This window comes from Pinus tabuliformis, chromosome 8, assembly GCF_031772625.1.
Source record: "Pinus tabuliformis cultivar Carrire ecotype Pingquan chromosome 8, CPIR1, whole genome shotgun sequence".
Lineage (NCBI taxonomy): Eukaryota > Viridiplantae > Streptophyta > Pinopsida > Pinales > Pinaceae > Pinus > Pinus tabuliformis.
Window position 1 is genome coordinate 1,506,576,546 of NC_142294.1, and position 15,420 is coordinate 1,506,591,965.

Consider the following 15,420-nt stretch of genomic DNA (forward strand, 5'->3'; position numbering starts at 1 on the left):
TTTAGAACTTGGTTTAGCTAGAGGGTAAAGAACAAGGTCCTTGGTAGTGTGACCATTAGAACTAGTCATACAACTAGACCCACATCCAATAAATGAATCTACAGTAGCTATCCATAATCTACCCATAATTAGAGGATGTCCACCTAAAATTATTATGGGCTAAAGCACCATGAAATCTACTAGGTACTACCAGGAGTCTACTATAATAATGAAATCCTCCAATACTCTTTCCAGGAAAATTATAAACCTATATGTCAGTTCCAAAACAATAAGGTTTGGTCTCTGATTGGTAAGTTAAAGTATTTCTATAGTTTCACTTGTTATTATGTTAATTGATGCACCTAGATCAATCAAGGTATTTCGTAGAGATATTCAACTAATGTGAACACTTACAGATAGGTTCCTTGGATCGTCATATTTACTAGGTACATTATTTCTCAAAACCAATTCTGCTAATTTACCAATAACATGCACAGTAGGGGCATGTTGATGTTTCCTACCTATTTTTTTAACACACAACTCCTTAAGTGTTTTGGAATAAATCGGGACATCTCGTATTGCTTGGAGTAAATGGATCCAGACATGTAAGTTCTTTAACTCCTTTACAAAGTTAGTCTTAAATTAATGGGTATCTTTGATCCCTACTAATCATTCAGGGTAACAAGGGTGCAAAGAAGTCTCATTTATAGTAGTTTTTATAGGTATTGCAAAGGAGATAATATCTGTTGTTACAGTAGGGGTTTTTATAGTAATATTGACAGTACTGCCAACTATTATACTTTCATAAACTATTTTAGCACTAATACTAACATTAGTTGTTACAATATCTTGCTTTTCTAAAGATCCTTGAACCAAGTTTTGCTAACTTGATAGGTTTTCTACCTCATTTACTATTATGAAAGGGGAAACAGTGGGGGCCACCACTCTTCCCAATCGTAATCAATCTCATTTACATTCCTTGGGTGAAATATCGTAGATAGGGAGAACTAGAGTTTCAACTTGCTATATTGTGTTATTATTAGGTTTAAGGTTGGGTTTTATAGGTAGTGGAGAACACAATGTAGGACTGCTCATAGGTACATTACAAGGAAGCTTTAATTGTTGTTGTTGCATTGGAATTTATACAAGATTTTGGTTAAGGAAAGAAGGCCCTTGCCATGGCTTAAACCATGAAATCACGTGACACTTTGGCTAGGGCATAGGGTATTGAACAAAAGGACGGTTGAGAGGCTACCATTGTGTTATTGGATATTCCAATTGGTAGGGTATTTGTTGGTAATTATACATACTAGACCAGGAATTGAAAGAAGATAAGGGTTCTTACATAATACTTGATGGCCTATGTTTTCAAGGCTTTTTAATACCAATGAAATATGTTTGATCAGCATCCTCCCCTACTTTCTTGTAAATTACCTTAACTGTAGGTAATGAGGGGCATTGTTCTATAGAGAGGTTCCTCTCACATATAGTATAGTTGTTGAATGGGAATTCCCTCGAGGGGTGTCCCACATAAAGAGACAAAAATGGGTAGAGATTGCTCCACATCCATTTGGTTTTTCTTTCATCCAAATACATAAAACTAAGAGGACACTGAGCTCATGATATTAGTTTTCAAATTCTCCACCAAATTCCCAATCACAACCCTTATTGCTCCATAGTTAAATGACATTAGAATCCTACTACATGCATCATGTGTTAAGGTTTAATTTCTTATTTACCGTGTAAAAATTCTTCTGCAAAGTTGAAAAATCTCATCAAAAGGTTCCTTGAATATATCCCCTTTCCAAAAAAGGTATAGAATGTCAAGGAATTCATCCCTCATTCCTTTAATCATGATTGTTTTAAATATTTTATTTTCTAGATTGATATGATGAGATCTTTGTAAATTAAACTAAATACATTCAACATACTCTTATAAGATTTATTTAGGTGTGTATGCGATCCTAGATAATTCACCCTTTTGATCCGTAGAGTGACAATAATCCTTACATTTTACTAAAAATGTTTGCTTCATCTCATCTGAGCTAATATATGTCTTACCGATTCTCAAAATACATCTCAATGTTTCATTAAGGTAATTTTAAGGTCTAAAATGTCACTCCTAAGGAAATTATAAAATAATAGTGGAAATAATAAAATAAGATTAGATTACATCATCAAATCTTAGACAAAAAAGAGAAAAAACTACTTTTTCAACCTATATTTTCAACTTATCTCCCTATGGGTTTACTCAAATTTCGAGTGGGAACACGCATTGAATGCAGGATTTGATTACTCATCCAAGGAGTACCCATGTTTCATAATTTTGATGGACACTACTACACGTAAAATGAGAAATACATGAAAAATGTGATTGCAATTACGTTTTGTCATGTATTCGTCAATTTTCATGTAACATGGTCCAACGAAAGTATGCAACATCGATACTCTTTGGATGAGAAATTAAATTTTGCATCCAATGAGCACTCTATATTGAAATTTGAGTAAACATTAGGGAGATAAGTTTAAAATACGAGTTGAAAAGGTAGTTTTATTATTTTATTATTTTTTAATCTTTTTACTTTTTTACTCCAAAATGGTGAATCATCTGCCATGGTTGACATCATATTCCTAAATCCTATTGGTTCTTATAAATTTTATTTTGGTTGTACAATTTTCATAGGATGCCCATTTTAGACCTCATAATTCCTCTAATGCTCCCTTTTATGTAACTGACAACAATTTTAGTTTTTGTTCATCGGTAATATAGTTATAACCTCTATGCAGGAAATCAAATTTAAAAAGAAATGTATCTAGAAATTCTATGATCATGCCTTGAAAAGTAGGGAGTTTAGAAAAAGGAATTTTTTTCGTTCGAGCCAGTCCTTGAAGATTCCCAATAGGGAAATAAAAACTAGTGGCTTAGCTTCCTTCCATTTGATTTTGTCATAGATTTTAAGCAGCTATCACAAGTGGCTTCCCTAGTGAAGGACATCACCCTCTTTCTGGTGATGGGGGTTGCTGAAGATATTATGGTTGTTTAGGATTCTCAAGGCTCTGTTAAGGTTACTAAAATGGTTCACGTGATCTTAATGAATTTTTAAACCCTCTATAATATTAGGTTATTTCATTGCACTGCCAAAGTCCAAGGTATGTTGATCAAATAATCGCTCTTCAAAGTTTAATTCTAAATCAAGTTCATTTATGTCCCCATATACTTTTTTCAAATCTTGATTCTCACCCTCTCCTGATACAAAGGAGTCTACAACTATGGGAATGGTTTATAAAATTTAAGGTTCACCAAGCTCAATGTCTCTAATATGTGCACCCAACATAGATTTCTTTGGGGATGTTGACTTACGTGAAGCAACCTTCCATGATTCCTTCTTCTTAGTCACATTTACCCAAGCATAATATTTTGCCTCAGCCTTTCAAATTATCTCCTATATTAAAGTTACTCTTCCCAAGTCTTGTTTCTTCTTCTTCCTACCTTGTCCTCTTCCACCTGCACAGTTACCTTTTTGGGGGAACCGTACTTTTCTTCTTCACTAATCTTGTAATGAAATATTATGCCTCCTATTTCTTAAAAAGTTTGGATAACATTGGTATGTTGAAGTGGTGTGCAGGTTCTTACCTCTCATCTTACCACTTGAATACCTTAAAATCAAGAGCACATCTCCCCACTTTAATCAGTGCATGAAAAATAAACTAGTCATACATATGAACCTCTAATAGTTGGGGCCTCGTAACAACACCAAAATGTTGGGTGGAAGAGTTGTTATTTTAGTTCTAAGCAATGGATCTAAGTATTACATTAATTGTTAATTTGTGTAGGTTTTATTATTTCAAGGTTATCATGCAAAGTATACGCAAGAACAAACGATTATTAGTTCTAATGAATCTCAAACTCAATCATTTTAATAACACTCTTAGAAATCCAACACTTTGGCTATTACACCGTCAAATTTGTCCCACACTTTCAAGAAATAAAAACATGATGCAAAATAACATCACTCTATCACAATCACTCTTATTTAGAAATAAATATCACTCCTCGAAATCGTTCACTTAACAAATGTTGAAACACACATTCAAATGAAATAAACACACCATCAAATGGTAATAGGAATTAAATAACTATCACACTAACAAAAGAACTGATTGAGGACCTATGCTATTTTTTTATGGTTCCGGACCCTCCAACATGTTAGGGGATCTCCCTGGTAAGAATTCCCAACTAGACCTCAGACCGTTTAATGAAGGAGTCCTAGAAATGGGTCATAGGGTATCACCTTGACCACAGTTGCTCACAAAGGCAAGTAAGATGTCCCTATTGGTAGCAAGGGTGTGACATGTGCAGCAAGCCAAGGAAGGTGCATGAATGGTTCTAATACATTGAAAGGCAGGTGAGTGCGCCCCTTTGAAACCTATGTAAGCATGAGGCTTGGAAGGGAACACCGGAGAAAAGATGCATCACAAACTAGAAAGCCAGTAAGCTAAGAATCCAAAGTGATGGTTAAACCAATAATACATTTCAGTAAGATTGATACATACATATACAAAAAGAGTCTATACATACATGCATAAGCAGATACATATATCATTAGAGTAAACAATTTATCTGCGATACAATAACAACATATGAATGAAACATGTTGGCTCTATTATATTAAGAAGTGAAAGTACCAATCATAAAATACAACCATGACCAACCACTAGTCCCGGTAGTAGAATGTTATAGTCACTACCACTTGCTCCTCCAAAGAGATGTACTAGCTCTACACTATGGAGAAGCCAAGGCTTATTACAATACTCTCCAAGCATTCTCTAAGATAATCCTATCGGAAGCTTGGCTAACCAAAAGCCCTTACAATGAGTTATGTGGCTCTATAAATAGAAAAGGGTGGGGTGACCCTTGAGATTCTCCTTTGTGACTGTTCACCTACCCTCATGACTCTTCCACAACTCTATCACTGTTACATTCAACTATCAACACTTGAACTTCCACTTGAGAAGATGTTACATACAATCTGCACATGTACCCATGTGAGACAAAATAGGCTTGAGCAAGCCATGCAAGACATCACTAGTACTCAGAAAATATTGGGATGACCAACTCTTCAACATCCTTGTGATGATCAATGGTGGCAAACTGATGCCAAGCTTGGCTGTCCATGATGGTGTTCGTGCACTCAATAGTGGCATCCTGCTAAAAGTAAACTCTTGCCTCCATTGCATCTAGGTACATTGATATGGCTCCTCTGTCCAACTTGTCTGTTAACATGTGCGTCATCGTCTTAAGTGCAGCTGGACTAGCAACACACTGATGCATAGTGTCTGTGCTGATCTCCAAGTGTGTGTTGGTGACCATGCACATCAACTTGTCGAAATACATGTTCAACTCCAGTCAGACATGCTTCTTATCTTCAGCTCGGTGAGTCTACCAATGGTTGGGATCACATTCATGTGCACAGTGACATCCATGCTCCTAAATAACCTTGCATGCGATTGACAACACTGCTTACCCTATCTACTCAATGCCAGCTGCCCGATGGGTCCATAACCTATATGGGTGTAGTTTCATTAGTCTACGCATGTTGCGCCTTTTGTTGTGCCTGTTACCGCTACAACTCTTTCTGTTGTTTGTGCAACTCCTATTCTTCCTTCAGTTACCGCTTCAACACCTATAACTCCTTCTCTATTTCTCTCTCTGCCTTTGCGTGATCCTATTGTCACGTTGTTACTTAGCCTCAGTGTCCAAAGCTACTTTCATCACAAGTGGATCTACTTGAACTTGCAACTTTTCTTTGCCTTTGCGCTTCAACAACCTTCCTCTTGCATTTGTCGCACACAGTTCTACTACCTTTTATTGTTATTTATGGTGCTACTCGTTGTGGTCCTACTGCCATTTCATCATGATATCCTTGTCTATGAACAAGTTGATGTCTTCATAGATAGGAAGGTTCATAGACAATTGATCGACTGCATCCCCAGTTGCACTCTCAATAGTGTCTTTGACTCTTCTCTCCTGAAAGACAATGTACCTGTGCTATTGAGAGGTAGAAAAACACCTATGATACTTAGAGACATAGCAACACTCATCAAAAGAAATTTGTCAGTTGAAAACCAAAACAACTTGGAGGACCGAAATGCAACATGCATTTGTGATTGTCTATGAAGATTGCACAATTTTCATTAGGAGGCTGGGAGACTAACTACCCAAACTGCACACAAGGCAATCCGGACTATCAGGAGGTTGGTTGGGTGCTGAATTGTGTAATGCGCAATTTCATCTAGCAAGTGATGCAGGCCCAGGGACTGCATTACGCAATTTTCTCGGCCAGCAGACACTGCCTCTCAGAATTGCACAGAGAAAGAATGGAGGGCACTTTTTGGCTAGATTTTCACATTATTTGGGAGGAAGGCAGAGCCTTCCCTCTCAGAATTGTGCTATGTTTTCTTGGTAAGGCAGAGTCTGGGCCAAGGTTTCCAGACCCATCGACGAGCAATTGAAATCATATGAAGATGTGAATCCATGGTGATACTGAGTGTTAGTAGGAGTGAATGATCATGCATGCAAACAATGAATGCAAGATTCAGAAAATGGAAAAACATGCCTGTGTATGAAACGAGTCGTTGAATCGACGACCGTTCATGCAAAACCGTGTCATGAATGCGACAATAGTGAGATGCAAATGAAAACTGAAAGGATGCTTATACAAGCTAACATAAATCGAAACGACATCAAGCACTCATTTAAATTAAGAAGACAACCCTTAGACAAAGAGTAACAAAAAAAGCGACAAAAACACAGTGCAAGACATAAGAAGTAGACTTACCCTGTAACAACTAAGGTGAAAGTGCCGAAGACTCAGGATTTGATGTGGGTTCGTAGAGTTGCAAGATCAATGTGAGGAATGAGATATGCATTACAATTCATAAGGTTTGATAAGATCGAGGTTTTGACACACATGCCACAAATCTAAGAAAGAATGCCACTTGGCGAGAGGTTTCTAAAATGATATTTGCATGTAACCTATAGCTGTTAAAAATATATTCCTGGACCTAGGGATGGATTTTTCATGCTACCTCTTTCTATTTCGGGAAAAGCAGTCCATGCACACAAATCAGTTTTGCTCGGTCCTGGAGGGAACCAGTTAACCTGAAGGTACATGCATTGGTCTTCGAGCCTGGGATGGAAATTTGCGCAGTTTATGGGCTAAGATGGGTTGGATGTCCCTGAGGGATTACATAATTCTGGGGTCAATAGGTGACTATCTCCCAAAATTGTTTAATTTCTAGGCTGAGTTGCAGTACCGGGACAAATTGAGCAGTTTTCCCAAGGAAGCTTGTCTGACTGTTCTGTGCAATTTTGGACCTCAGCAAGCTACCCAACATTTTTGCGCAATTTTTGGGCTGAGCAGAGCTAGTCGCCTATCAAGAATTGTGAAATTTCTTGGCTGAGTAGGTCACTGCCTCCTAGAATTGCACAATTTTTTAGCTAAGGCCCGGTGCTGGGTTAGATTACGCAGTTTTCTGAAGGAGGAATTCCTGACTGTTCTGTGCAATTCTGGAGCCCAGCAGGTTGTCGAACTGATTTGTTAAATTTATGGAGGGAAGGCCAGTTCCCCTTTAGAATTTCAAAATTTTCTCACGGAGTCTCTTTGCCAATGAATACTCTAAGTCTGGAATGTCGGCCTGCAGGAGGAAGACAAACAAGCTAACATGCGTAGGCCGGAAAACCACTTAAAATTAGCTGAGGCCTAAGTACTTGACAGTGCAAGACATGGTGCTAAGGATGGTTGGTAGGGAGGTTCCAAGACAAAGCTAAGGAAAAATTTTGTAGGGTGGTTGTAGCCGCTACAACTTACATATGCACCTCTAGTAGTTGGGGCCTTGTAACAACACCAAAATGTTGGGTGGAGGTGTTGTTATTTTAATTTAGAGCAATGGATCTAACTCTTACATTAATTGTTAATTTGCATAGATTTTATTATTTCAAGGTTATCATGCAAAGTATACGCAAGAACAAATAATTATTAGTGCTAATGAATCTCAAACTCAAACATTTTAATAACACTCTTAGAAATCAAACAGTTTGGCTATTACACCGTCAAATCTGGCCCACACTTTTAAGAAATAAAAACATGATGTAGAATAACATCTCTCTGTCACAATCACTCTTGTTTAGAAATAACTAACACTGCTAGAAACCGTTCACTTAACAAATGTTTAAACACACATTCAAATGAAATAAATACACATCAAATGGTAACATGAATTAAATAACTATCACACTGACAAAGGGACCAGTTGAGGACCTATGCTATTATACAATATAAATGTTAGAATTCTGTAAAATGAAATCATGAACAAGATTAACCGTAACAATGAAAATAACAAAAATTATACATTCATCATATCTGAGAGGAAATAAAAAGAAATAGCTACAGTACTATCATAAGAAGTGATGTCATCCAAGTGGATATTGGTGTCCACCTACCTATTCTACCTAGACCCCCCAATCAGTTTCATATGTTTCCTTGTTCATTTCAACATTTACTATTTTTAGCAGTTTTTCAAGTCCTGAACTTCTGGAGGAGTTTTGACATCCTAAATGGATTTTTTTTTTTGTGGTAGGCCTATATCTATAGGCAAGGGCCTATGGTGAAACCTATAGTACTCAGAAAGACCTTTCCGACAAGGTATCGTACGCACCAAACGGAGATAATATGACCAAGTTACGACCCTGGGAAGTTGGCTACCCAACTAACCACAACAAGGCCCACAAACTCTTAGTGTTACGTCTCCTAGGGTTAGGGTTGTGGTTGCTTAGGGTTTTATCATGTTTTCCAATAATGGATAGGCCCTTGAGCCTCATTGTAACATAGTTGAGAGGCATGTAGCTACCACATCTCTTCTTTGAGATAAGCTACCATCGCCCGAGCTATCTTATTTCCATTCTGTTTGCAAGCATAGTTCAATATTTTTCTATAATGAAATGGAGTGTTTTTATGCTTCATCTCTGTGTTTATGATTATATATGAAAGTTACTGCATTCTTGTTTAAGTTCAAATTAGTGGTATAAAAGCGATCTGCTCTTTCTCTATTTTTCTTTGCATGTCCCCAACAAGGTGAGGGTATAAGGAGTTAGGGCTTGATCTAGTTGAACCATTGGAAAATTAGCTTCGCAAAACCATATGACCTCCCATGGAAAAAGAAATAAAGACGAGGGGGCAGGAAATCCTTTCAAAATGTTGCTCAAGTAAGTCATCGAGCAACAGAGGGATGCGATGATGGATAACTTTGCCCATCTCCTTCAACAACTACCCACAGGTGATGCATCTTCATCAAACAACCACTCTGCAGGTGCCACTCCTTTTAAGGTACAAGTTAACTTTGATACTCCCATATTCAAAGGCCTAATAGATGTAGATGCCATAGATAAATGGTTAAATCTATTGGAAGGATATTTTTTAGTTCATGACCTTTCCAATCAAGAAAAGATCAACTTTGCACTTCTCAAAACCGCCCAACATGCCAAGGATTGGTGGGAAACCTACTGTGAACAAAAGGACAAGAGTGAACCCTCACTGTTTTCAACTGTACCCACTTGGAATTCTTTTTGAGATGCCATCAAGGAACAATATTACCTTGTCGGGAGCTATGAAGACATATACATAAAGTGGACCATGATATGGTAGGGAAGGGACCAAGATGTGCGCGAGTTCACAAATATTTTCCATACCCTTTGCACAAAGCTGGGTATCAGTGATACTGAGAAAAATTTGGTGCTCAAGTACCATGACTATCTACAAAAGTAAATCTAGGACAAGATGGAGTTCCTAGATATTTCCTCACTCATCACAGCTATCGGTACACTGCCAAGGTTGAGAAGAAGTTTAAACATAAGAAATGGGACTTTGGATCTGCAAATCTAAAGCAAGGAAAAGGAAAACCCAAACCATAAAACAAAGGACCAAACCAAGGCAGCGCTGCCCAACACAGCCCACCAAAGCTGCAAGCAAAGAACAACACCATGAAGACGAAGAAGGACACAAGAAAATGGTGTGAGTTCGTAAAGAGCTCCACTCACAATATAAGTGAATGTCTGGCCAAGCAGTCACTGGTAGTCGAGGTGAAGGATTTCGAATTAGACACAAGTTCTGACTTTGAATCAGAACCTGATAAGGAAACTGACAAAGGGAAGTAGATCATTGATGTAGAGGCTAGTGCCACCGTGGCCACAACTAAGATCTAGAAGATTGATCCTGAAGATCCATAAGAGGGGGAATGCTCTGCTGCAGTTCATTATCGATAGCGGGAGCAAAAGGAACCTAATTTTAGAAGAGGTAATGAAGCAACTAGGCCTAAATACTATAGCACATCCATAGGCATACACCATTGGGTGTCTTCACCAAGGATGAGACCTTCATGTCAGCCAGTAGTGTCACCTTCTCTACAACATCAAGCCCTTCACAGAAGAGCTATTTTGTGACGTTGCTCCTCTTGAAGTTTGTGATGTATTATTAGGAAAACAATACTTATGCAAGCAACATGTTTTATATGAGTCTAGACCTTGCTCTTTGATTATTACTTTGGCTAATAAGTTGTACAAGATACCGGAGGTAGCCCCGCCTACTGCCATCTCTTTGATCACTATAAAGAAATGCAGTAAGACCATTTCCTAGATTGGAAAATTTGTTGTCCTTATGGTTTTCCCCTATGGCAAGAAGAATGTTGTGGCCACGGATTCTAGGCAGGGCTCCTCTACACAACAATAACATATGGACAAGGTCGTGGATGAGTACAACAATAGTTTCACCTCACCCACAAGGGTACCTCTACATTATCAGGTTAAGCACTCCATCGATATGACCCTGGGCACACCGTTGTCCAATGGACATCTATCGATGCTCTATTGTGGAGAACGATGAGATCAAGAGGCAGATTCAGGAACTATTGTAGAAAGGGAACATCAGGCCAAGCTCATCACCTTGTGGGAGTGCGATTGTATTGGTACAGAGGAAAGATGGGACCAGGAGGCTCTGTATTGACTATCGGGCACTGAAAAAGATTACTCTATGGAATAGGTACCCAATCTTGCGTGTTAATGACCTTCTGGAATGGCTCAAAGGGGCCAAATATTTTAGCAAGATTTACTTGAATTCAGGTTATCACCAAGTGCCTATCGAACCCTTCGATGTTTGGAAGACTGCCTTCAAATCTAAGGAGGGCTTTTTCGAATGGTTGGTCATGTCGTTCGGATTGATGAATACCCATAAAACCTTCATGATACTGATGGACAACATCTTGTGACCCTTCACAAATGCATTCATGGTGGCGTATTTAGATGACATCTTGATCTTCAGCCAGGGTTCAGAAGAGCACCTCCATCATATTCGATAGGTCCTTAAAACCCTACGACAACAAAATCTATGTACTAAATTGGATAAATGCAAAAGCTATGTACTAAATTGGAGAAATGCACCTTTGGCCTAACCTAGGTTCAATATCTGGGATACATCATTGATGAGTAGGGTGTACATGTGGACCCTTCAAAGATACAATTCATTCGAGATTAGCTAGCCCCAACCACTCTAATAGGTCTCTGCAGCTTTTTGGGTCTTGGAAATTTCTACTATAGGTTCGTGTTGGGGTTCTCTCATATCACTTGAACTTTAAGTCAAGTCACAAAGTGTAGAGTGAAAGAAAAGTTTTTTTGGTCGGAAACTGAAAAAAGACGTTCTGCGAGTTGAAGAATCGCCTTTATTATGCACCAGTGCTCACATTACCAGACCTACAATAACCATTTGAGAATGAGACAAATGTCTCTGACTATGCTATTGGTGCAATTCTTACTCAGCATGGGCATCTAGTGGCTTACCATAGTGAGACAGTTTTAGACATAGTATTAAAGTACCACACTTATGACAAAGAAATGTATTCCATTATGTAGGTATGTCGTCAATGGAAGCCTTACATTATGGGGAAGGAAACATTCATCCACAGAGACCACCAACCTCTACAGTTCATATAGGCACAAGGGAAGTTGCAAAATGACCGCCATAAAAAATGGTCCACCTATCTGCAACAGTTCCATTTGAACATTAAGTATAACAAGGGAAACACCAATAACATTGTTGATTGCCTCAGCCAACCACTGGTCATGGTGCTAATAGCTATGCTCGACACCTGTGGGCATAAGACATCGGGGTGGTTGCATCTTTACAAGACCAATTCAAAATTTGGCAGCATATACCAGACACTCCTAAAAGGGAAGAAGGTTCCAAATTTTCACCTTCAAGATGCACTGTTATGCGACTTGGGACACATAAGTTTTCCTTCAAGTTAGCATGCCAAGATTATTTAGGAGGTGCACTACAATTGAACTGCTAGACAATTTGGATTAAAGAAAACAGTGACAATATTGCAGAAGTACTTTTGTTGGCTGAAACTTTGTCAGAATGTTGGGAAGTACATTAGATTTTGCACTTCCTGTGCCATTGCCAAACCAACCATCAAGAACCAAGGCTTTTATACTCCTACACCTACTCCTATTCGGTCTTGTGAATCTGTCTCCATGGATTACATGTCAGGTCTTCCTTTTACTAAACATAAAAACAATTGTGTTTTTGTGGTCATCAACAAATTCTCTAAGATGGCCATCATGGCGGCCTATAAGAAGAGTATCACAATAGAGGCTACTAATAAGCTCTTATTTGAGTGAGTGTGGGTAGATTTTGGGATCCCACAGTTCATTGTCTCAGATTGGGACAACAGATTCCTAAGTTCATTTTCGTCAAGTCTCTGGTCAATGTTGGATACAAAACTTACTAAGTCCATGGGTTTCCATCCCCAAACTAATGACAAAACAAAGGTTGTCAACAGGATGATCATACACATTCTGCTCATGTACAGCTTGAGGCATCCAAGCACATGGGATGAAAGTCTCCCCTATGTCAAACACAACTACAATAGAGCACTCCACACCTCAAAAATCCACTGCCCCTTTCACGTAGGGCTAGAATTTCAGCCATTATGCCCCATTAATGTGTCAATACCATTTGTAGCCACTCAAGTAGATTTAGCTCACATTCAGTTTGAAGCTGAAAGGGATAAAAACTTTGTTGAGTGCATTCAACACATTTTCCAACAGGTCCATGATATATTGGATAGAACCAATGCTAAGTACAAGCAACACCATGATTATCATCAAGTGTCACACAAGTTCCAGGTCGATGACAAAGTTTGGCTACATTTGTAGAAGGAGTGCCTTTTTGAACCCCATTGTAACCTTCACTTACTCCAATATGGGCCATACATCATCACCAAGGTCATTGATGACAATGCATTCAAGCTCATAATCCCACCATTCCTTGGTATTCACCAAGTGTTCAATGTAGATTGCCTTCGGCCATACTTTCCACCATTGTTGGACACATCTAACATTGTAGAACAACTCACACCAACATAGCTCAACCTAGACTACATGGAACATGCCACAACTAGTCAAATCATGGACACACATATCAAGAACACTTGCCAACAGAGGATACAGTCATATCGAGTTGTCAAAGCAAGCCAACTCCTACACCAGGGCAAGTGGTTCACGAGGGCAAGGTTCAATAGAGATTTCCTCACCCCATGGAGGCTCTACATGCAATGGAAACCATTGATTCCTAAGGGGGGAGGAATTACCTAGGTGGATATTGGTGGCCACTCATCTATTCCACCTAGACCCCCTAATCATTTTCATGTGTGTTCCTTTTTCACTTCACCATTTACTATTTGTAGTGGATTTTCGGGTCCTGAACTTCTTGAGCATTTTTGACACCCTAAACGGCATTTTTTTGGGTCTGTGGCAGGCCCATTTCCATATGTAAGGGACTATGGTTAAACCTGTAGTACTCAACATGACCTTTCCAACAAGGTATCGTACATGCCAAACGGAGATAATATGACAAAGTTACAACCCGAGGATGTTGGCTACCCAACTAACCCAAACAGGGCCCACAAACTCTTGGTGTTACATCTCCTGGGGTTAGGTTTTTGGTTGCTTATGGTTTTCTCATGTTTTCTAACAATAAATAGGCCTTTTAGCCTCATTGTAACATAGTTGACAGGCATGTAGCCAACACATCTCTTCTCAGAGATAAGCTACGAACGCTTGAGCTATCTTATTTCCATTTTGTTTGTAAGCATAGTTCAATATTTTTCTATTAATTAAATGAAGTGTTTTTTTTCTACATATTTATGTTTATGATAATATCTATAATTTTTTATGCTCCTGTTTACGTTCATATCATGATCCCTATTAAGAAGGGGGGTCCTTCCTTCCTAGCAGAAGCCAAAATACTACACAACACAAAAGCTAGTCAACATAACGGTACGACACCATGAATGGTTGGTATTTTCATTAACGAAACATACAAGATTACAATGCGAGTGCTCTCCCCCTATCCCTTATTCTCTATATGTCTCTATGTCTATCTATCTCGAGCGACCAAAGAGCACACCTCTTTATAATTTCATATTACAATGATAAGATCATCATGAGAATATCTCGATTCTCATCTAATCTAGATCAAGAATACATATTAACAATTTGATAACAATTTTCAAGGTTGGGAAGAAGTTGTAACAACTTTTCCAAATTACAATAATCTATCTATGGAAAATCCTAACTAGTTTAGCTACACTCTCCACAAACATTTCCTTTGGTGGTTGAACTCACTTTGACCAAATACTTTTCCAAGTCGGTCTGATTAAAGGAGATCATCATATACAAAATATGTCTCGCATGTAAAAACAACATTCAGTGGGCCTGTGTTTTGTCCTTGGTAATGAAAAATTGGAAAGTGTAATCCTGCAACAACATCTCAACAAATCACATACCTTGTAACAACCCAATTGTCAGTTTTATGATAAGAATAAAGTAAAGTGGTAGTTCTCCTACTAGATTACAAGTAGAATTAGATCATAAGGATGATATATAAGAGGATACATACTTAGGTTGATAATGGTTGTTATAGTGATAAAGTATGGCCTTATGAGTGAAAAAGTGTAAAGAAAAGATAGGAAAATGGATGCAAAAAGATGCCAATTACATGTCCCAACACTTGGTTTCTTGAATTAGTGGCCACGAGATTCTTCCTCTTATTATATTGTTTTTTTTTTTTATTCTATGGAAAATTTATATGCAACGTCAACACTTCTCATCTATATAAGCATCAATGTTATAGTGGTTGTAGTGGTTACTACGATCATTGCACTAGTGTGTTTTGGTTGTTGTCTTTTTATCTTTCCCCATTCCCACTTCTTCTTCCTCTCCTTAGAAGTTTCTTGGTGCTCCTTTGGCTTCGATCCATTCATTTACCCTTTCTTTTGGCCTATGTTATCCAAGTACTTTGACTATACACACTTCACATCTACTAATTT